General features: G+C 43.5%; 1 long non-coding RNA gene across 1 annotated transcript in view; it reads left to right on the top strand.

The window, feature by feature from the left end:
* The window catches only part of LOC107834609 (uncharacterized), an 18218-nt gene extending 9808 nt beyond the window's left edge, over nt 1-8410 (top strand). The window contains exon 3 of the long non-coding RNA XR_001660415.1: nt 8211-8410. This is a non-coding gene — a long non-coding RNA (uncharacterized LOC107834609). The remainder of the gene's footprint in view (nt 1-8210) is intronic.
* Nucleotides 8411-22753: the final 14343 nt, after the last annotated feature.

Below are 22753 nucleotides of genomic sequence, written 5' to 3'. Positions count from 1 at the left end.
AGAGATTGGAGAGCCCAACCCAGAGTCCCCAGGCTCAGCTTCCTCAACAGAAGGCATGTTGGTGGGATTGAGGAGGTTTTCAATGTATTCTGCCCACCGGCCCACAACATCCCGAGTTCAGGTCAGCAGCACACCATCCCCACTATAAACAGTGTTGGTGCTGCACTGCTTCTCCCTCCTGAGACGTCGGATGGTGGACCAGAATCGCCTTGAAGCTGTGCGGAAGTCTTTCTCCATGGCCTCTCCAAACTCCTCCCACGCCCGAGTTTTTGCCTCAGCAACCATCTGAGCCGCATGCCGCTTCGCCCGCCGGTACCCATCAGCTGCTTCTGGAGTCCCACAGGCCAAAAAAGCCCGATAGGACTCCTTCTTCAGCTTGATAGCATCCCTCACCAAAGGTGTCCACCAACGGGTTCGAGGGTTGCCGCCGGGACAGGCACCAACAACCTTGCGTCCGCAGCTCCGATATGCCGCCTCTGCAATGGAGGCACAGAACATGGTCCACTCAGACTCAATGTCTCCCACCTTTCCCGGAATGTGTTCAAAGTTCTGCCGGAGATGGGAGTTAATGCTCCGTCTCACAGGGGACTCCGCCAGACGTTCCCAGCAGACCCTCACTACCCGTTTGGGCCTGCCACCACCGGAGCCAACTCACCACCAGGTAATGGTCAGTGGACAGCTCCGCACCTCTCTTCACCCAAGTGTCCAAGACATACGGCCGTAGATCCAATGAAATGATGACAAAATCGATCATTGAAGTATGGCCTAGGGTGTCCTGGTGCCAAGTGCACATATGGACACCCTTATGCCTGAACATGGTGTTCGTGATGGACACTCCGTGATGAGCACAGATGTCCAACAACAGAACACCACTCGAGTTCAGATTGGAGGGGGCGTTCCTCCCAACCATGCCCCTCCAGGTCTCACTGTCATTGCCCACGTGAGCGTTGAAGTCCCCCAGAAGAACAAGGGAGTCCCCAGGAGGGGCACTCTCCAGTACCCCCTCTAAGAAGGGTGGGTAATCTGAACTGCTGTTCAGCCCGTAAGGACAGACAACAGTCAGAACCTGTCCCCCCACCTGTAGACTGGGGAGGCTATCCTCTAGTTCACCGGGGTAAACCCCAACGTACAGGCGCCAAGATGGGGGCAACAAATATACCCACTCCTGCCCGGTGCCTCTCACCGTGGGCAACTCCAGAGTGGAAGTACGTCCAGCCCCTCTTAAGGAGACTGGTACCCGAACCAGAGCCATGCGTCAAGGTGAGGCTGACTATTTCTAGCCGGAACCTCTCAACCTCGCACACTAGCTCCGGTTCCTTCCCCACCAGAGAGGTGACATTCCGCGTCCCAAGAGCCAGCTTCTGCAGCCGAGGATCAGACCGCCAGGGTCCCCTCCCTTGGCTGCTGCCTGTAACACAATGCACCCAACCCCTTTGGCCCGTCCGACAGGTGGTGAGCCCATTGGAAGGGGGACCCACGTCTCTTCTTCTGGCTGAGCCCGGCTGGGCTCCGTGGGTAAAAGCCCGGCCACCAGGCACTCGCCATCGTGCCCCACCTCCAGGCCTGGCTCCAGAGTCGGGCCCCGGTGACCCGCGTCTGGGCAAGGGAACGCCAGATCCAAAGATATTTTCCATCATAAGGGGTCTTCGGGCTGCGCTTTGTCTGGTTTCTCACGTAGGATCTGTCTGCCTTGGTAGGGTGACCCTACCAGGGGCATAAAACCCCAGTCAGCATAGCTCCTTGGATCATTGGGACACTCAAACCCCTCCACCACGATAAGGTGGCAGCCGAAGGAGGAGCAAATCGGGGAAGATAATGGCGCGTGGTTTGTTCTGTTAAATGTTCGAGTGTTTCTGTAAAAAAAAAATAAAACAAATCGCGTCACATATAGGTTCAATTTGGTACGCAACATTTAACAGCCAATTATGGGATGATTCCGTATTTTAAGGGACGGGTGGCAACCCTATTCACACCATAAGCTAACTGTTTGTTGAACCACACTTAATTCAGTTTCAGCATCCTACATTTTTGTTGGGAGTCTTAATTCAACTTGATTCAAAAATCAAGTTGAGTCAACTTGATCTGGAAAAAAGAAGGACGCATTTGAAGGAGTCTTTGAATTCGTACAGGCCTTATCGCCACGCTATGACATAATTGGCCTACAAATACATCCTTCGAAGGAGGTAGACCCTGAATTTGGACACAGCTAATGTTTCGTAAGCGAGCAGCTGCATCCTCCAAAGGCCGGATTTGTAGGCCCACTACATCATAGCGCTGCAACAAGGCCTGTCTGAATTCGCAGACTCCTTCAAATGTCTCCTTCTTTTCACCAGATTTGAACATACCTGTCAAGGCTCCCGTTTTTTTTCTGGGAAACTACTGTATTTCACCTCCCTTTCCTGCTGAGGAAAAAATATGGGATATTTTTTACGTAAATATCCCATATTGTGCTCCCCTTCACATTAGTTATGTCACCTCCCGCTCTCACGTTAGCTTCTCTCCCTCCTGGCATTTACGGTAGTCTAACAGCCTCTGTTACGTTACTCGCCCCCCAGCTCTTACGTTAGTATCGTCCACCCCCGGTTTTAAAATAGCACTGGACAGCAACATTTCCCGTATTCTCAAGTCCAAAACTTGACAGGTGTGGATTTAAAGAATGGGTCCGGTGTATCCTTCACAGTGCACCATATCCCATGATTCATTGCGAATCCAAATTTTGCTATATTACTTTTTAAATGACACAATATGATTTTTTACAATGTTTCTCGTCTCAGATATTTGCTTGGTTCATCAATACATCACCTAATTGCAATATTGTTACAACATATTTGGACATATCTGCTCCCGCTACATTAACAGCCAGCTGTCAACTGGTCTGGCACTCCAGGTTTGCTATACTGGGAGAGAATGCCTGACTCCCAGCACATTGTTTTAAAAATTCTCGCTACCTTTCCCCACTGAGTGGAAGTTAAACTCTGATATTATTAATATCTAGTTGTAAAATGTTTGGTTTACAAAAGTATCTAATTTATTCATGAGCAAATTGGTGTGATTGATTAAAGTTAATGCTGGGAACCATGGTTTTGGCTCTTTGTGGGGATTTTCTGTTTGTCTGCTGCTTCCCTCTTCATCCACTAGATGGTACATAGAGGCTGGACTACCTGAAGGGCGTGCCTGCTGACTGTGTCAGCACACCTATGATTAATCACCTCATCACCTGGGAGTATATGAGGAATGGACTGCCAGCACTACGACGCCTGAGTGTTTTTCAGTTATGGTACTCTGCGCCCCTCTGAGTCTGCTCTTTGAAGATTCTCTGAGATTATTTCAAGTAATATTTTCTTGTCGCCTCTCTCTCAGGTGTTTCCTTGTGGCATCTTGGATTTTACCCAAAGAGTAGCCCGAGTTCCTGGCTTTCTGGTTTCCCCCTTGTGACGCTGTGCATCTTACCCACTGGTTGCCCGAGTTCCTCTCCGCCTTTGCTGAAGAATCATTGACAAGTTCCTGGATTCACAGCTGGCAGTCAGATAGCTCCTCACCTCACCTGGTGCTGATCTGCACCAGATTTTTGGTGCATCATCAGGGAGCGCTGCTGATCACATCAGTGTATATCGCCTAGCGGACAAGTGCGGGAACTGCGTGAGATCGTCTGCGGTCACCACGAGGCTGGAGCAGCGCTGAGCTGCGACGGCTGTTCGAGGCTTCTTGTAGCTTTAATTTTTAAGTTGTTATTTTTAAGTTGTTTTAACAACTTTTTGTAAATATCAGGGAGGGCTTAGCCCTACTAAACCACTTACACCAGTCGTCCCTGCTGCTTCTGCATACTAAAACATTTTGTATAATTGAATGCTATCAATTCTGGGGTAACAGTTTGGGGTTCGAATTGAAATTCAAAAATACTGCATTAATTCCAAAAGGATTGTTGTAGCTAATTAATTTAGATTCTTCAAAGAGTTATTGAAGATGGTGATGGCTGTCACCATCTTCAAAGATCTCTTGCAGCTGTCTGTACTGCACTGACTCTGAAGAAGCCTCTGACTAAAGATTTTCTGCCTTCCCAAGATAGTCTCATGAAGAGGATGGTCAGGGTTGTCCATAATCTTCTTGATTCTATGAAGAATCCAATGTTGGCCCCTGCTTGTGCCAACATCACTGCATATCAACTTGTGAGTCAGACAACGTCATCATGTTGCATCACAGATGCACTTTTGAGATGTCACTCAAGTGTGCAAACAAGTAGATATTTTATATGAATATGATGTAGACAGAGAATAGAAATCACAAAGAAGGAAACAAAACAGAAAGCGATTCTATGTAAGGTACATGATGTTAATGGCAGTTCAGTCTTTTCACACCTTGAAGCAGACTGTGGTATCTTTCAGCACTTCAGCTAGTTTACAGAAACGGTAGAAGCCTGGAACAAGTTCCCTCACTATGGGGCCTTGTTGTCTGACATATTACAGCTGGTGGAGCACCCTGAGATGGCTACATGGACACACAGTCTATCACAGGTCTGTAGGGTGCTGTAAGGACCTTACAAATGTTGCAGTTCCTCAGAAAACTGCTGGGCCTGCTTCATGTTCTTTAACAAGGTAAACAGCATACGAGGAAGCTGGTTGCTAACACCTGCTAGGGCAACTTTGCTCTGCAGAAAGGATTTCTGGAGCAGGCACCCCAGTTTTATTGATTTATTGGAAAAGTAGGATCTTTAAATAGAACCAATTGCAAAAAGGCTGAAAACAGCAAATGCAGACAAGTACAGTCTTACAAAATAAACACAAGTATGGATTTTCAGTGTTAGCTTAAATCTAGAGGTCAGCCAAGGCCACAGGATATGCTGAGACAAAACCTCCAAATAACGTGGGTGTTAAAATGACATCTCTCCAACGCCTTCCTTAGAACTGGATTTACATCATCGACTTCATTTTTTTTTATGCCAATAAGATGTTTTGGGATTGTAGGAGAAGGCTGTGGTGCTTGGCGTCAAGCCACGCTTAATAAAAACAAGTAAATCTGACTCAGACAGACCCCAGGCAAGATTCAAGTCCTCTCTGGGAGAAAGTTCTAAACCAGTTCCAGGAATGATCCTGCTTTGCTGGCAAAATGTTGAACGCAACAAAGACACATGCAGTTTGGGGGTTACTGATGTATTAAGAAACTATTTTAAACGATTTAAATAATAAAAACTAGCAACACTGGTGAAGGGGAGCAAGTAAAGCCTGGTGGACCGCCAGGCTACTCTGATCAAAACCAAATAGTTAACTACTCTGAACTGTTTTCACTATTTTTGGCCAGTAATAAATTTAAATAAAACTACATGAAATATTACAATATTATAATTTGTATTTTATACAAGTTTAAAATGTTTTTTGAAACAATAAAGTGCTTCATATTTTCACCAAACAAAAAATACATCATAAAGCAGGTGGTCATATTGAGACACAAAGCAATACAATTGACAAATATTAACATTCACTACTACAATGGTCTTTAAAGGGAACCACAATTAGTTATAAAAATAGATCTTATTTGGTAAATATTTTCTTAGATGTAAAAACAATAGAGTAATAGTACCGTAGGTTATGTAGTTTTTATAAATTTTAATAAAATATTTTCACAGTAATGTCACCATGTTGTTCACGCTGCAATGCATTCTGGGTAAATGACGTGCAATGGTCCAACTGCCTGACTCCTCCAGCCAAAACAGTGATGAGTACCTTATTAAGCCTTTATAATTTGAACTGTTGTTTTGTCAGATCAACATACGCTTAGTACGAACTGACAGCTGTATCTGTCAGACAAGTATACGCTGTCATTACCATATGATTTTATTTAATCACCAACATAACATCATGACGTAGAAGTTAGATCATCATACACTTTGTTATTAACAACTGTATGACATCCCCACTTAGCAATTAGCTGGTCAGATCATCATCAAGCAAACAAGTTGATGAGGCCAGTTTTAGACGCTGCGTGTGTTGTAGCTGACTGCAGCTGCAGCTATAACTATAGTTATCATGGTAACTATAGTTATCATACCTGGTGTAGTTATGATGCATTGTCATGGTTTCAAAGTGTATTTAAAATATTTTACTGACATATTTTCGTCGTAACTTGTGGTGTATGCTGTACTGACAGCTCCTCTAAAGGTCAGACCTTTTAATGCGCATGCCCCACACATGGTACTCACTGCATGTATGCTATTCTGACAGCGTATGACGATCTGACAGAACACAGGCACATTGAAATCAATTGGAATGTAGAAATAACAAGAGGTGATGAAGATGAGGAGGAGCAAACAGAAGAAGAGGAAGAGTTGGCTGTAGCAGCTGGTGTTTTGCTGCTGCCTTCAGCTTCATAATGAAACAATGAATGACATGTACCTCTGGTCGGACTGTGTGATCCGGTAAGTACTTCTCTAGCTCTGTGTCCAGTTAGGTAACAGGGCCTGAACTTCGTTCAGTGTTGGTAGTGGTTTCACAGAACCGGTGTTCTAGCTTCATTAGCATTTCCAGTAGTAATAGCTCCATTAGCATTTCTAGCAGTAATAGCTCCATTAGCATTTCCAGCAGTAATAGCTCCAATAGCGCTGCTTGTCTTTGACTTTTCTCCCAGCATCTGTAGCACTGTCTCTGGTTCAGCATCAGTTGTGCTGTGTAGAGTTCGGTGCGGTGGTAACAGCCACACTGGACTTAATTACCACCGACACCGGACCTCCATGGACCTGGTCGATCGGTGACGTCAATACCGCAGGCAGTATAGCTCCTGTTAGCATCTCAAAGAGCGTCTGGTCTTGTGCAAAATTCTGTTTAAATTAATTTGTTTCCATTTTATGGAGGGGGCACAGATTATTTCAGGCAGCTGAAATATCCATTCTCTCCTCTCCTCCCCCCATAACTTTGGGAAATAAAGAACAACTGTTTCCAAATTCTCAAAGATTATGTGTGATAGCATGTAGTATACTAGAAATTTCCTTAATCCAGTAATCTCTCATATTTTACATTAGAATGACATTTACCAGAAAGTCTACACTCTCTTCTTTTCAGGAAGTCTTCATTTTTGGTGTCCTGCCATCATCCAGTTTCCATCCTCTTATATCAGCAATGAAACATTCTAAATATGCACTATGCTTTGGAAACCTGTGTTTGGTGACTGACTTTTATTTGTCAGACTTAAGTGTCAAAAGTTGGAAAAAGACCAATTCTCTTGGGATTTTAAATAACACAAAACAGCGCAAGAAGATCTCTACACAAGACCTCGTTTATTTATTTATTTTACAATTTTGTTATTGCTTCTTTTTAAAACAACAGCTACCAATTAAAATGAACGTTACAACCTTGATATGATAATATGAGTTGTTTTTACTGAGAAATCTATCAGAAGCTCCGTGAAAATGGTCAGATCTGCCGGATCCACCTCTCTGGCTGCAATGCGCGCTCCCGACACAGGGGAACAGAATTTCGCACAAAATCGGAATAATGTTGATCTGTGCTACCCATAAATCTATCCTACCTTGTGGTAATGCACATGCGCACATCAATGTTACATCATGTACTGCTTACTCAGCAGATTTCTTATAAATACGTCCTGCCTGTGGACGTTTCGTTTCATGTATTTTATTTCATTGAAGATTACGGTAAACTTTATTTTATTTTACACCTGGCTTTCATTAAGCTGCTGTGTTACTTAATGTTTTTAGTTTACGTGACAGGCAGCTTGTAAATATATTTATAAATGACGTTAGTTTGCCGTCTGTAATGTCATCACTACTGTAAACAAGTTATTTGGCGGTTAATCAGGAAAAAATACGTTTTTTTGTGGGCCATTTTGTCCCTATATTTTAAGATATTTTAGTTTAATTACACTCTTTTTTTTGTTACTAAACCTTGCTAAAAAGATATTGGTAGCAATATTATTTGAGATTGAAGCTGTAATAGCCGTGTAATATTAGGGTATATTAAGCATATCCTATCATTTCAGGTGCAAAGTGACCTGCGCAGTTTGGTGGACACATTGTGGCATGCCTGCCCTGCTTGCTCTGTTTTTGTCCCGTCTTTTTCTATATTTTTGGAGCCTTTCTTTGCACATCCTTCAAATCTACAAATTATGGATCTGGTCAAGCGGTCTCTCAATGCAATTGATCAAATTCTTGACGAGAAGTCTGGGCACAGGAGAGCCCTCTTGTCCTGCGGGGACACACCCGGCAGGATAACAGGATTTCTGCTGTTTGGAGCTTTTGGATTCCTGGTTTATCAACAAATTTGTGATGGACTTGGCCAAACTAGCAAACACTCAGACTGTTGGTGTGGACAGAGACGCAAGTTGGATGTGAGTCTTGCTGAGACTCACAGCCCAGCTGAGGACTCTAAAACTCACTAACGGGATGGAATCCATCTTGGAGAAGTTGCTAGTTCGATTCAGTGGAACGACCAAACTAATTTGGATGATTGGGAACTGAGATGTATTGGAGAGACTTTAGGGAAGATTGAAATTTATAATCTTCTCGACCTAAGACATTTTGTATCTGAATTGGCTTTCCCTGTGTCACCTTGGAAGAGCTGCATATTTCTAATCTCCTTGAAGATATGTAAACACAACGCTCTTCCCTCCTCACCCCCTCCTGTATCCATGGAGCTGTGGAGCTGAGTGCTTCCAAGGACATCATTCCTCAATAAACAACACCTCTATCGGACTTTGCCAGGAGGCTCAGCAACGTGGTTTCATGGCCCTGAGATGTCACTGCCTTCACTCATGTCTTTGTTTTGTCTGAATGTTGCCATTTACCCTAATGTGTCATTTTCTCTTTTTCCTTTGGTTTGTTATTTTGTTTATATTTCCTTTTAATTCGTGTAAAGCACTTTGAATTGCCTTGTTGCTGAAAATGTGCTACAAGGTCTGTTCTGGTATGGATTGGTTTTATTTGGGAGACATGGAATGTGGGATGGATGCAGAGAGAAGACGGAAGGTGGAGTCGGACTGCAGATGGATTGATAACTGATTATATTCCATAAGGGCCGATGAACCTTGGAGAAAGTTTCCTTGACATGGATTTCAAAGGGATATCTCAAGCAGAAAGCCAAACCTTTTGTCCAGGAGTGTATTGTGGAGCGCGTGTTCTCTTCCGATCAGCACAGCGTTTGTTTTGTTCAGCAGTTCAGTTGGGTGCAGAGATGGTCCTATTCGAGATGTTTCTGCAAGGGCGAATGTGATGTTGGACTGAAGTGACTGTGATTTCTCTTTCGTCAGATGGCAATAGTGGAGGTTGGTAACCTAAAGAGTTCTTGATTCATCCTTTCTGTTTGGCCGTTTGACTGAGGGTGATAACCAGAAATTAATGTCACCTTTGCTTCTAGTGTTGAACAGAAATGTCTCCAAACCTGTGACGTGAACTGAGGACCTCGGTCAGAAAGGATTTCTTGAGGGATTCCATGTAAGTGGAAAACATGTTTGATGAGTAGTGATGCTGTTAAAAGGCTGTGGGGAGTTTCCCAAGAGGGATCAGATGGCAGGTTTTGGAAAAACGGTCAATGATTGTGAAAATAGTGGTCATACCTCTTGAGACGGTAAGTCCCGAAGTCGTTAGCGATATGTGACCAGGGATGCTTTGGTATGGATTGTGGTTGAAGAAGACCAGCCGGGGATTGATGAGATGATTTGTTACGAACACAGGTAGGACAGACGAGTACGTATTCTTTTACATCCCTGTGAAGAGAAGGCCACCAGAAATGACGACTGATTAAGGCTATGATGCAACTTGTACCAGGATGAGCAGAGAACTTGGCGGTGTGAATCCAATGGATGAGACAGGCTCAGACGGAGGGAGGTTGGTTGGTCCGTTTCCGGGGTCGGGTTCTGACTGCTGAGCTTGGTGAATGATGTCCTCGATTTCCCAGGTTAGTGCAGCTACAGTACAGCTGGGGGGAAGGATGGTGGCCGGGGTTTTCTCGGATTCATCTGGTGAGAACACTCTGGAAAGCACATCAGGCTTGATGTTTCTGGTTCCGGGGCAATAGGAAATGGAGAGGCTAAACCAAGAGAAAAACAATGACCAGTGGGATTGACGGGGGTTAAGTCTCTTGGCGGACTGGAGATATGACAGGTTTTTATGATCTGTCCAGACCAGCACCGGATGTTCAGCGCCCTTCAACCAATGCTGCCACTCCTCCAAGGCCAGCTTTATAGCCCACAGTTCACAATTGCCAATATCATAGTTTCGTTCTGCAAACGACAATCTACGGGAGAAAAAGGCACATGGGTGAGTTTTATTATCCGATTCAGAAATTTGAGATAACACTGCTCCAACCCCCGTTTCTGAAGCGTCCACTTCAACAATAAACTGTTTGTTGGGGTCAGGTTGGATGAGAACCGGAGCATGTGCAAAAAGAGACTTGAGACGGAGAAATGCCGCATCAGCTTCAGCTGACCACTTGAAGGGAGTCTTGGTGGATGTCAGGGATGTGAGAGGCAGTGCTGTTTGGCTGTAGTTGCGTATAAAGCGTCGGTAAGAATTGGTGAACCCCAGAAATCTTTGCAATTGCTTGCGTGTCTGTGGAACCGGCCAATCCAATACTGTGTGTATCTTTTCTGAAGTAGGCCTTACCTGTCCGTCCTCAAGGATGAAACCCAGGAAAGTTACAGATGATGACTGATGGAACTAGCATTTCTTGGCTTTTATGTAGGGTTTGTTTTCAAGGAGGCGTTGTAGAACCAGATGGACGTGTTTCTTGTGTTCTGATATTTTTTGAATAGATGAGAATATCATTCAAATAATGAACAGGAAAACTTTTAAGAAGTCTCAGAGGACATCATTAACCAGGGCTTGAAAAATTGCTGGGGTGTTGGAGAGACCGAACGGCATGACCAGGTATTCCAAGTGACCTATGGGAGTTTTGATCCCCCTGGCGGATGCGGAGCAGGTGGTAAGTGTTGCGTAAGTCAAGCTTGGAAAAAACAGTTGCACCACTAACAGGTTTTAATGCTGAAGAAAGAAGAGGTAAGGGTTATTTATTCTTAATGGTTATTTGATTTAGACCTTTATAATCAAACAAGGTCTGAGGGAACCATCTTTCTTCCCCACAAAAAAGAACCCTGCCCCCAAGGGAGAAGAGGAAGGACGGATGATGCCAGCTGCCAGAGAATCCTTGATGTATCCTTCTATTGCCTCACGTTCAGGTCGTGAAATGTTATACAAGTGACTTGAAGGTAATGGAGCGCCAGGCAGAAGGTTGATTGCGCAGTCGTAAGGGCGATGGAGTGGAAGTGAGAGGGCCTTAAATTTGCTGAAGGCGGGAGCCAGATCATGATAATCGGGGGGAATACAGTTAAATCAGGTGGATCAGCCTCCTGTTGAACGGCCGGTGGTGGACTTGGGGGAACTGCGGAGCGGAGACAAGAAGAATGACATTCATGTGACCAGGAGTCAGTGTGCAGCTCAGAGCATTTGACATGGGGATTATGTTTTTGTAACCACTCGAAACCTTGAACTAAGGAAGAATTAACTGTGGGGAAAATGTAGAATGAGATGAGTTCTCGATGATTGCTGGAAATGAGCAACTGTAATGGTTTAGTCATGTGAGTGATTTGAGGCAAAAATTTACCGTCCAAAGTGGTTATGTGGAGAGGAGTCGGGAGTTAAATAGTTTCTAGTGACATCTGCTGTACAACGGCCAAATCAATGAGACTATGTTCACACCCCGAATTGATCAACACAGACAGACTGAGGAAACTGTTGTTAACACATAGTGTTGCAGGGAGGAGAAGTCTTGTCTTTTCTCAACAGGCCCACCAGCCTCCTTGTTTCTAATAGCCGGGCAGGGTTTTTGGCCGAACAGGACAAGTAGCGATAAAGTGGCCAAGGGATCTACAATACAGGCACAAGTGAGAATTCATTCTTTTCTGTCGCTTCTCAGGTGGCAACCGGGTACGACCAATCTGCATAGTTCGGAATCTGACTGAGTCTGTGAAGGGAAGGGCTGGTCCATCTCCTTCTCAACTGAGAAGGAGATGGACCAGGAGAGAGATGAACTCCTTCTTGTTTTGTCTTTATTTATCTCTCTAATTCGATTATCCAAGCAAATAACAACTGAGACGAGTTCGTTCAGTGTGCTGGGTTCATCTTGAGTTACTAATTCATCTTTAAGTGAATCATTAAGGGTGTGGAAAAACATGCTCTTTAAAGCAGATCATTCCACCTGGATGCCGCCGCTTTAATTCTTAAATCTGCTGCAAAATCTGCTACCGATCTCTGTCCCTGTTTTATTGTCAAAAGGTTTCTTGAATTAGATGTCTTGTCTGAGTCTTGGCTGAATGTCTGCTTGAATTCAGTGAGGAATTCATTAAAGGTGCAGCCAAAATCTGACAGATCTTTAGATCTGGCCTCAGCCCAGTCAAGAGCCCTACCTGTCAGGCGTGAAATTATAAATGAAATCTTAGCACTATCATAAGAGAAACATTGAGGTGAGTGGTTGAAGGCAAGGGTGCATTGTAAGAGGAATTCACCACAGCGATTTACTTCACCTGAGTATTTTTCTGGGTTTGGTGCATGGACTTCCAAACATACAGAGTGGACTGGAGGAGCTGGAACGGGATCAGGAGCAGGAGCAGGAGCCTTTTGAAGGGTCCTTTGGAAGAGGTTAGCCAATTTATCCAAACGCTGGTTAGTTTCTTTTTGTTGGTTACCCAGAATTCTTAATGTTGATTCATGGGATTGAATGAAAGTGTGTTGTTCAGCTATGGTTCTCCTGAGTGCTTCAGCTATGTCAGTTTGTGCCCTCCGGCAGAAACCTCCTGGCCCCTTCTGGTGGAGAAACAGCAGAAACACCCCACAAGGCCAAGACTCCAGTTTCCAACAGTTTTATTATTACAAACACCTATGTGTTTAAAATATTTTTATAAGGTAGGATATTCTAGTAAAAGGATTAGTGTACATCTACACGGTTTAAACGGTTAGGATATTCAGATGAAGGAAGTGATCTTCTTGTGGTTTCATCGTGTATATAAATTGTTCAAATGCTAAGCTAAGCATAACTTCTAAGCTTCCACTTCAGTCCCGACACTCAAATAATGTTATTAATGTTAGTTTTCTATTTGTAAGCATGACAGTAGCAGTTTTGGATGCGTAACACTGACAGATAGACTTAGTTATCTATCCGTGCTATGGTAGGAAAATCTGACAAGGTAGCACTGATAGTCAGAACACTGGCTCTGCCTGTCTCAGCACGGCATTTATCTTTAGCTCGTTAAGGTAACAATCACCTGTTAGAGTCTTCGTTAGTTCCACTGGTATAAATGACTCAAGTGTTCTGGAGAAATGTCCAGGGTCCAGATCAGGTCCTTCTTTGTGTTCCACTCCGGCTTTCGCACTGCGCTCTCCTTTCTTTCATTTGGGAAATTATCCAGATTCGCCAATTTTTTATTTTTTTTTATCACAGCCAATAGTGACACAGTGTGGCATTATCTAAATGACGCCAGTCAAACCAAACATGATTAACAACTACTCTGGAAAAGTTAGCCTTCCTGTGTTTACTCTGTAGACTCCGGTACAGAACGGACATAATGACGTCATCAACCCATCGGTGAAAAAATGGTGAACTCCATGGGTGAAAAATAACAAAAGATAAACATTTTTGAAGTAATTATGAGTTTTGGCATGTCACAAGCAGCAATATTTTAGGTAATAAGAAAATTGCAACATATTTAGGCCAACATGTTCAACTAGTTGTGGATCCTTTTAAGACTAGAAGTGTTTATTGTAGCTGTTGTACAGTAGGTTTCTTTGAAGCATACACTGTAAAAAGGTAATGATAAGAAAGCACACACGGCTTATGGACACAAATTTATGACACTCCTTTGAAGTTCATTATCAGATTTATGAAGCTATGTCCTTTGAGTCTAGACGCAAAGCCTTTTTTGAACTTGTTAATTTTTAAACAAGAAGATCAACACCTCTCTGAATTCCCCCTCCTTCAACAGTTCCAGTTGTTGGATATGAACCCTGGGATGCACTTTTATCACAACCTCACAATAGCTCTTTGTTTAGAAGTAAACATATTAGCACACTGTAAATTCCAACTGATAGGTGCAACACTGACAGGTGTGTGTTGTCATATCCCAAAGTGTTGCTTCATTGAGTAAATCAGGGGTTGTTTATACTCTTTGCAGTTTTCAGCATGTGGGGTCAATACACACCCAAGACTGATGATGGAAAGAGCAGCTTATCAAGTCGAACACACACTGCAGTGTGTCGCAGTAAGTGACAGGAAAGTTCTATTTACATGTCAAACAGTTCAAGTGAAGGCTGAATCAGCCTGATTTTAGATAGCACTGCTCTGTTAAGACTCTTAGTGGAGCAACAAGTTCCATTCATCTTTTTTTTTTCATTTCGCAGTGTGGTATATAAAGTTGGGGTTTGCTATACATTTCAGCATCAATATGATACCAATTAAGTACAGGGCTTGTATCACTGTTAACAATTCTGATAATAATTCTCTTTTTCTTTAAATGTCATCTTTATTGAATAATTTGATGACTTGTCTTCATTTACTTGATTTTGATTATGATAAAATAGACGATTTTAGGCAAGGTGTTTTTAATCACTAACTACCACATAAAACAATATAGCAGTATAGACATAAAATGATTCCCTTATTAAATTCGCCTGAACACAATTGCTTTTTAAGAACATCTGAGTCTGTAAATGGAATCTATTTTGCAACATTCCTTGATAAATGAGGTGACTAAGGATGCATTCAGACCGGGTAGTCCACTAGACTCGGTTCGATTGGGGACTAAAATTGCAACATTTGTTACATTTTCAGAACTCTAATTCGCATTCACACTACATTGTGTCAAACGACCCAAACTAACTGAAAAACCTGTTCCCCCCCATCTCCTGTGGTGGCGCTGCACCAAGAACTACTGAATGAATCGACACAAAATCTCTGAAGAAAACACAGAGCGCAAGTTCTTTTCTGTAAACAAAAATGGAGCTGCGTGGAGTTTTAGTAGTTTTAGGATTTCTATTTTGTCTGTGGCGCATGTACTAAACAAACAACTTTCAACGATGGACTCGGGAAGACCAGAAGATGAAGACCACGAGGAATATTATTTCTCAAACCTGGGGGCAGATGTGGTTTCATATGAGGCGGCGTGCACTTAGCAGGACTACATCCACCTTCACAGAAGTGATGTCCAACGTGTACAGATACAAGATATAAATAACGTCATTACTGTTGTTGCTCAAGAACATGGCATTACACGTATAATCAAAAATAAATAAATCAACTATCCAACATCCAACAATACAAATAATATTGAACAGAAAGGTTGAATGTGGCCTCCGCCTGAATGTTTCTTCAAATAGAAAGTATTTGAACTCTTTTGAATAGTTGACCTAAATTTATTTAACATTTCATAATTACTTTAAAATTAGTGTAAGTATTGCTTTTGGAATGGTTTCTAGTCAGTTTGCATTCAGACAGGTTTTCTACCGTTTTAGAGTTCACTTCAACCGGACCGAGACCGAGGTTTTTAGGCGGATCAGAGTTCGGTTTTTAGGTCCATTTTGGAATTCAAATTTGCATTCTGACCTCCCCAAAAAATCGGACTTTCTAGACAAATGGATTAAAAACTAACCCAGGACTCTAATCCTGGGTTGGTCTGAATGCACCCTAAATTACAGAAATCATAAATTTAAAAACTCGCAAAGCATTTTTACTAATATAAATATTCGTTGTGTGTGATTGTGTACAGTGCTATGCAAAATTATTTACATCCCTGGCCACATGTTTGGCACTTCACAACTACAAAATTCAACCTACTGCAAGCATAATTTTATGTGTTTTTCAAACTGAAAGGTGAGGGGTCGTTCTGCAGCTTACAAGCTTCCGAGCTTCTACCTTTCCAACTCCCCCCGGAGGAGTTGGCTTCCGGGGGGAGTTCCAGGGGAACCCCAGCCCAGCCGAGAAACATAGTCTCTCCAGTGTGTCCTGGGTCTCCTCCGGACCCGATGGGACGTGCCCGGAATATCTTACCAGAGAGGCATCCTAACCAGATGCCCAAGCCACCCCAACTGGCTCCTCTCTACATGAAGGAGCAGCAGCTCTACTTTGAGTCCCTCCCAGATAACTGAGCTTCTCACCCTATCTCACCAGGTGTTCCACCTCTTCTCTGTAGTTGGACTCATCACTGTTCATGATGCGTCCCACTACTGCTGTGTTGTCAGCAAACTTCACTATATGACAGGGGGGGTGTCTTGCCGAGCAGTCATACATCAGCAGAGTGATGAGGAGGGGGCTCAGCACGCAGCCCTGCGGCGAGCCAATGCTGAGGGTGATGGAGGAGGAGACGGTGTTGTGGATCCTGACAGTCTGAGGTCTGTTGGTCAGGAGGTCCACAATCCAGGTCCCCAGTGTAACCCTAACCCCTGATGTTGTGGTTAGTGATGCACTTGATGCCCTTCCACATGCACTGGAGGTCGTTGGTGGTGAAATGACCTTGAATTTTCTGGGCGTATGCGGCTTTGGCCCTCACAATGCCTGCAAGCCAGTTCTTTCCTCGCTTCTCGGAGTGCTGATGCCTCGCCTGTCCTGAACGCAGCGACTCAAGCTCTCAGCAGAGCTCTCACCTCAGCATTCAGCCAGGGTTTCTGGTTCGGGTAACAGGTTACTGTCGTGGTGGTGATGACATCATCAGCACACTTGGAGATGAAGCCAAGAACAGAGGAGGTGTATTCCTCCAGGTCCACCTCTCCCTCATAAGTAGCTGCCTCTCCGAAGACCTGTCAATCTGTGCACTGAAAACAGTCCTTGAGCAAACAGGCTGCATGTCTGGGCCACACAGTGACTGTCTTCTTTATTGGTCTGATCTGTCTCATCAGCGCTGGCGCCAGCAGGATGGAGATGTGGTTGGAGAGGCCAAGATGGGGACGAGGAAGGGCTCTGTACGCACCGTGAATGTTTGTGTACATACAGTCCAGAGTGTTGTCTCTGCGTGTGGGAAAGGTGACGTGCTGGTAAAAACTGGGCAGAGTGTCCATCAGTTTCACGTGGTTAAAGTCCCCTGCAACCACGTAAAATGCCTCCGGGTGCTTCATCTGCAGTGAGCTAATGGTGTCATGCAGCTCCTTCGATGCTTCGCTGCCATTAGCATCCGGTGGGATGTAAACAATGGTGACAAACACCGCAGTAAACTCCCGATTCAGATAGTACAGCTGACATTTTACTGTCATGAGTTCTATCACCTCAAAGCAGCAGCTTTTAACCAGTCCACAGTTCGTACACCAACCTTCATTCACGTACATACAGAGTCCTCTCCCCGTGACAAAATCTGACACCTGTCATACAGGAACCTAACAGCCAGTATCAAAGGCCTGGAGAATGGCCCACAGGGCTCCTCGAGGGACATAGTCAAAAGCCTTCTCCAAGTCCACAAAACACATGTAGACTGGTTCAGCGAAGTCCCACGCACCCTCCAGAACCCATCTGAGGGTGTAGAGCTGGTCCAGCGTTCCACGACCAGGATGAAAACTACAATGCTCTTCCTGAATCTGAGGTTCAACTATCCAATGGACCCTGCTCTCCAGGACCTCTGAGTAGACCTTACCAGGGAGGATTATGAGTGTGACCCCTCTGTAATTGGAACGCACTCTGCAGTCCTCCTTTTTGAATAGGGGGACCAGCACCCCTGTCTTCCAATCCAGGAGAAATACCTCCAATGTCCATGCAATATTGCAGAGTCGAGCCAACCAACACAGCCCTAACAACATCAAGACCCTTGAGAAACTCTGCATCATGAAGGTCCTGGAATGACTCCTGTTGACCCACCCAGATAAGCTTATATCAAAGCCCCCTGCAGTTTGCTTACTACCCTGGAGTTGGAGTTGATGATTCCATCATACACCTGCTTCAACAAACTCACTGTCATCTGGACAAAGCAGGCAGCACTGTGAGGATCATGTTCTTTGATTTCTCCAGAATATTTAAGACAGTTTAGCCTGATTTGTTCTGTGAGAAACTCCAGAAGACACAGGTGGAGGCCTCAACAATCACCTGGATCTATGACTCCCTTACAAAGAGATCATGGCTTGTGAGACGAAGAACTGTGCGTCTAACCAGGTGGTCAGCAGCACAGAAGCACCACAGGGTCCTGTACTCTCTCCATTTCTTTTAACTCTCTACACTTCAGACTTCCATCATAAGTCTGACTTCTGTCTTCTACAGAAATAGTCAGATGATTCTGCTGTTGGGTGTATCAGAAATGGAGAAGAGGCTGAGTACAGAGATCTGGTGGACCGCTTTGTCTCATGGTGTGGGAACAATCATCTTAAATCATCTTATGAATTAATGAAGTATTTTTGAATTGAATTGAATTGAATCAAGTCGAATCCATCCCTGGGGCCTTGCCACTGAGGAGCTCTTTGATCACCTCAGGAACCTCAACACCCATAGTCCCCAGGCTCCACTTCCTCAATGGAAGGCATGTTGGTGGTATTGAGGAGGTCTTCGAAGTATTCGGCTCACAACGTCCAGAGTCGAGGTCAGCAGCACACCATCCCCACTATACTTGGCATACTGCTTCCCCCTCCTGAGATGCTGGACAGTGGACCAGAATCGCCTCAAAGTTGTGCAGAAGTCTTTCTCCAAACTCCTCCTATGCCCGAGTTTTTGCCTCAGCAACCACCCGAGCCACATGCTGCTTGAACTGCTTGTACCCATCAGCTGCTTCTAGAGTTCTTCAGACTGACAGCATCCCTCACCCATGGTGTCCACCAACGGGTTTGAGAGTTGCTGCCATGACAGGCAAAGACAACTCTGCGGCCACATCTCTGATAAGCCTCCTTGACATTGGAGGCATGGAACATAGTTGACTCAGATTCGATGTTCCCCACCTCCCCAGGAACGTGTTCAAAGTTCTCCTGGAGGTGGGAGTTAAAGCTCCGTCTCTTGAGAGGCTCTGCCAGATGTTCCCAGATGGGAGCTGGCAGGCCCATAACACATTTGGGCCTGAGAGGACAGCTCCACACCTCTCTTCACCCGAGTGTCCAAAACAGGAGGTCACAGATCCGACGAGATGACAAAGTTGATCACTGAATAGTGGCCCAGGGTGTCCTGTTACCAAGAGCACATATGGACACCCTCATGCTTGAACATGGTGTTTGTTATGGACAGTCTGTGATGAGCACAGAAGAGCTTCTCCATGGGCAACTCCAGAGTGGAAGAGTGTCCAACTCCTCTCAAGGAGACTGATTCCAGAACCAGAGCCATGCATTGAGGTGAGACCGACTATTTCTACCTGGAACCTCTCAATCTCACACACCAGCTCAGGCTCCTATCCGTCCAGAAGGGGGCATTCCACAACTCTAGAGCCAGCTTCTGTAGCTGAGGATCAGATTGCCAAGGTCCCTGCCCTTGGCTGCCACCCACCCACTACTGCACCTGACCCCTTTGGCCCCTGCCACAGGTGGTGAGCCCATGGGAAGTGGAGGTTTTCACGTAAATGGTAAATAGGGAGAATAACAAAACATCCCATGCTCCTAAGATTTTTTCCGAGTAGAAATTTGGAAAATTATTAATCCATTTTCTTCCATTTTGTGTTGATCCATCTGAATTACAACACACAGCATCTGAAAAAATTAGATGGGTATGAAATTTTTCCTGAGCATCTTCTTCCACTGTAGAGACAGATTGTCTCGCTGTCAATTTCTCTTTAATTTCACAGTAGCTGTCTTGGCACTCCAATGTGATAACTGTAGCGATATCCACGATGTGAGAACGTTGAAAAACACTTGCGCTTATTTTGGCTACGCCGATGCAGCTTGTTATCTTGATCTCAGCTGTCTTTTTGCTGTTTGAGAATAAACTTCACCTTAATTTTTTTTTCTTCTGGGTGTTGAACTGAAGAAACAGGCCTGAGCTTGACTGCTCTTGTTTCAGTGCTGTACTGGCTGCTGACGGTGCATCTCCTGTGAAGGGTGTTTTTTTTATTATTACAGATTAAACCTGAGATAATCTCTGTGCAAAAACAAGAAAGAGGTGAGCGAGAATACACAAAATGACAAGAGAAAACATGTTTTCTGTAATAACAGTGCATCTTTATTTCCACCCATGAACAACGACAAGATCTATATCGGTTTCATTTCTCTTTATCACAAGATGTTTGGGTAAAATCTTTGTTCAGTTAAAAGAAACATATCAGCTGTGTGCTTGTTGGACTTTTTTGAACTTTGAAAAAAAAAAAAGAAGCAGATCAAGTGGAATCCTTGTTTAAAGCAACAGAGTCTGCTGGGTCCAGAGAACCACTTAGAGAACTGTTTCACAATCTGGCAAAAAGCAAAAGACTGGCAAATATATAAATGCAATAATGATGAACAGATGGTGGAAAACTAACATGGACAACTCTTAAGGGAAGACGATGAAGGCAAGAACTTCAGCATTTGTCATCCCACCATTTTTTACCCTCACTCAGTGAAAGGAGTATATGCAGCTTCAATATTAAAATATGTGACAAGTTTAATATTCCATTTCATTTTCATATGAATAGCTTTAAGCATGCAGACCTCCTCAGAAGAAAAGAATCTGATCCATTTTACATTCTGCAGAAATCCCAAAACTGCTGCATTTAGAAACAATCCTGAATGAGTTCAACCAGTGAACATTGTTTGTATTAAAATGTTTGAAAAATATCTTGTTTCAAAGACTTGTTTCAAAGACAAAGTGAAAACATAAGATATTCTTTAAAAAAAGAAAAACATTCAAAATGATGCTTTTAGATGTTTATTAAAGGGCCGTATGATGTATAGTTGACTATTTTGAGCTCATGTTATTCCCTCATCAGAAACATACCTGGAGCGTTGCCTTGATTTTTTTAATGCATTTTTGGGAAATCCTTTAATCTCCATGGCAACTATTCAGCTGTGCAAAATGCCTGTTGGACCTAGTTCCCAGTGTTGTAGTCAAGACCACCTAACATGCGACCAAGACAAGACCAAGACTTTTAGGGTCAGAAACCGAGTCAAGGCCAAGACCAGTGTCCCGTGCTACGACACAATAAAATGTGAAATATGATCAAAATTGCTTCTCAAATTGATCTGAAAGATCCACATTCTCATAAAAAACACCTAGATATTAAATACTTACAGCTGAAATAAATTTAGCCAATATTAAATATTCCATCTCTGTGCTACAATCCACGGTGGTCTCGTGCCATCCCTAAAAAGATAACGCCCTGGGTGTTTGCCCATATTGCTCATGTCAGAAACCACCCCTCTTTGCACCATTAAACATAGCAATTGAGGCAATGCCCTGATGGTAGATAATACTCAACTATGAACACTGACCAAGGAGCAAGAAGTAACCAAGCACAGGCGCTCACCTTGACTGTTCTCACCCTCTCTCCCACTACATGAAAACAGGTAGTCTGACACCATGGCAGACATTACAGTTGCCACTTTGAATGAAAACAAACAAAGAGCAATGTGCATGCTCTTTCGTTCTTGTGTTTTATTTACTTGCTAATTAAATAAATATTAATGTATATAATCAAATAAAAATAATGATAGTTACTGCAGTGTACGCAGAGCATTATAAGAACAAAAAACAGCTCTCAGTGACACTCCAGTCTTACCTTCTTAGTAAACAGCCATTCAGAAGAATCGGATCATTTGTGAATGTCACATCACTATATTCCAGACGTTTGGTCACAGTGTTGTCCCATATATGTGACATGTTAGTCAGTACCTCGGCACAATAATCCAGCGCAGTGAGTGACAGCTGTTTTTCATCAGAGAAATGCTTATGTCTCTGTACAGCTAGCTTTGCTAACATCACGTCAATGGAGCTTACCTTTCTTTGAGCTACCTTTCTAAGTGACGAAAAAAGTTAGACGTTGTCCCCACCGTCTATAAAAGGGAACCGCTGCTGAGTTAGCTGTGGCCATTGGATTTCTTAAGATTTATGCATCGCTATTATGGTAGTTAGAGCTGCTGCTGACTGACTCACCTGTTGTTAAGTGTGATAAGAGGTACAGGAGCAAGTTAAATATATGAATATGTTGGTAACTTTTATTTCTTTAATTCATTAAATGCTAGTGAAATGGAGGCAAAGAGTAGTGTGTAGCTAAGCTAACTATGCTAAGTGGTTGATAATCTCACACAGTCTACTCACCTCTCTTGGAGAAAAACTGGGTTACAAATTGACAGTCTTGTTAAGTCTTGCCAGTTGTCCTTGGAATTGTCCTAACTTTTCCCCCTTTTATGGCACCCATGTGCGTACCATAGAGGGTTAAAGAGGCATATAAATTATTTCGCACAGCACCTCTTAATACATTACTAGCTGCATTTCCATTACAAATGTGCGCAAGTTTTATCATAAGCTATGTACCTTTAATGTCAGTTTTTTTCCATGACAATGTTTTATTCTGATTTTATTGAATTCATTCTTACATTTCCTTTTATCTGTTGGCACAGTCACTTCCTATCAAAAGAATTGTTTGCAAAGTATTGTCAAGGTTTGCTGTAAATTTCCTGTCATATCTCTCAATGATTTGAGTAATCTCTTTAATTCCAGGTCGTTAAAGAATTAGTTTGGCTGATCCATGCCATCCTTTGTGACCAGAATTCTTTCTTTTGCTTTCTGAACAGAGATACACAATGCCATACTGCAAGACCAAGAGGCTGCTAATATTAGCCTGGTTAATATCAGCATCATTGTAAGGACTGATATGGACTCATCTCTCTTTTTGTGTGTGTTTTATA

This window comes from Poecilia formosa, unplaced genomic scaffold, assembly GCF_000485575.1.
Source record: "Poecilia formosa unplaced genomic scaffold, Poecilia_formosa-5.1.2 Scaffold687, whole genome shotgun sequence".
NCBI classification, from domain to species: domain Eukaryota; kingdom Metazoa; phylum Chordata; class Actinopteri; order Cyprinodontiformes; family Poeciliidae; genus Poecilia; species Poecilia formosa.
This window is presented reverse-complemented; position numbering and strand designations above follow the sequence as displayed.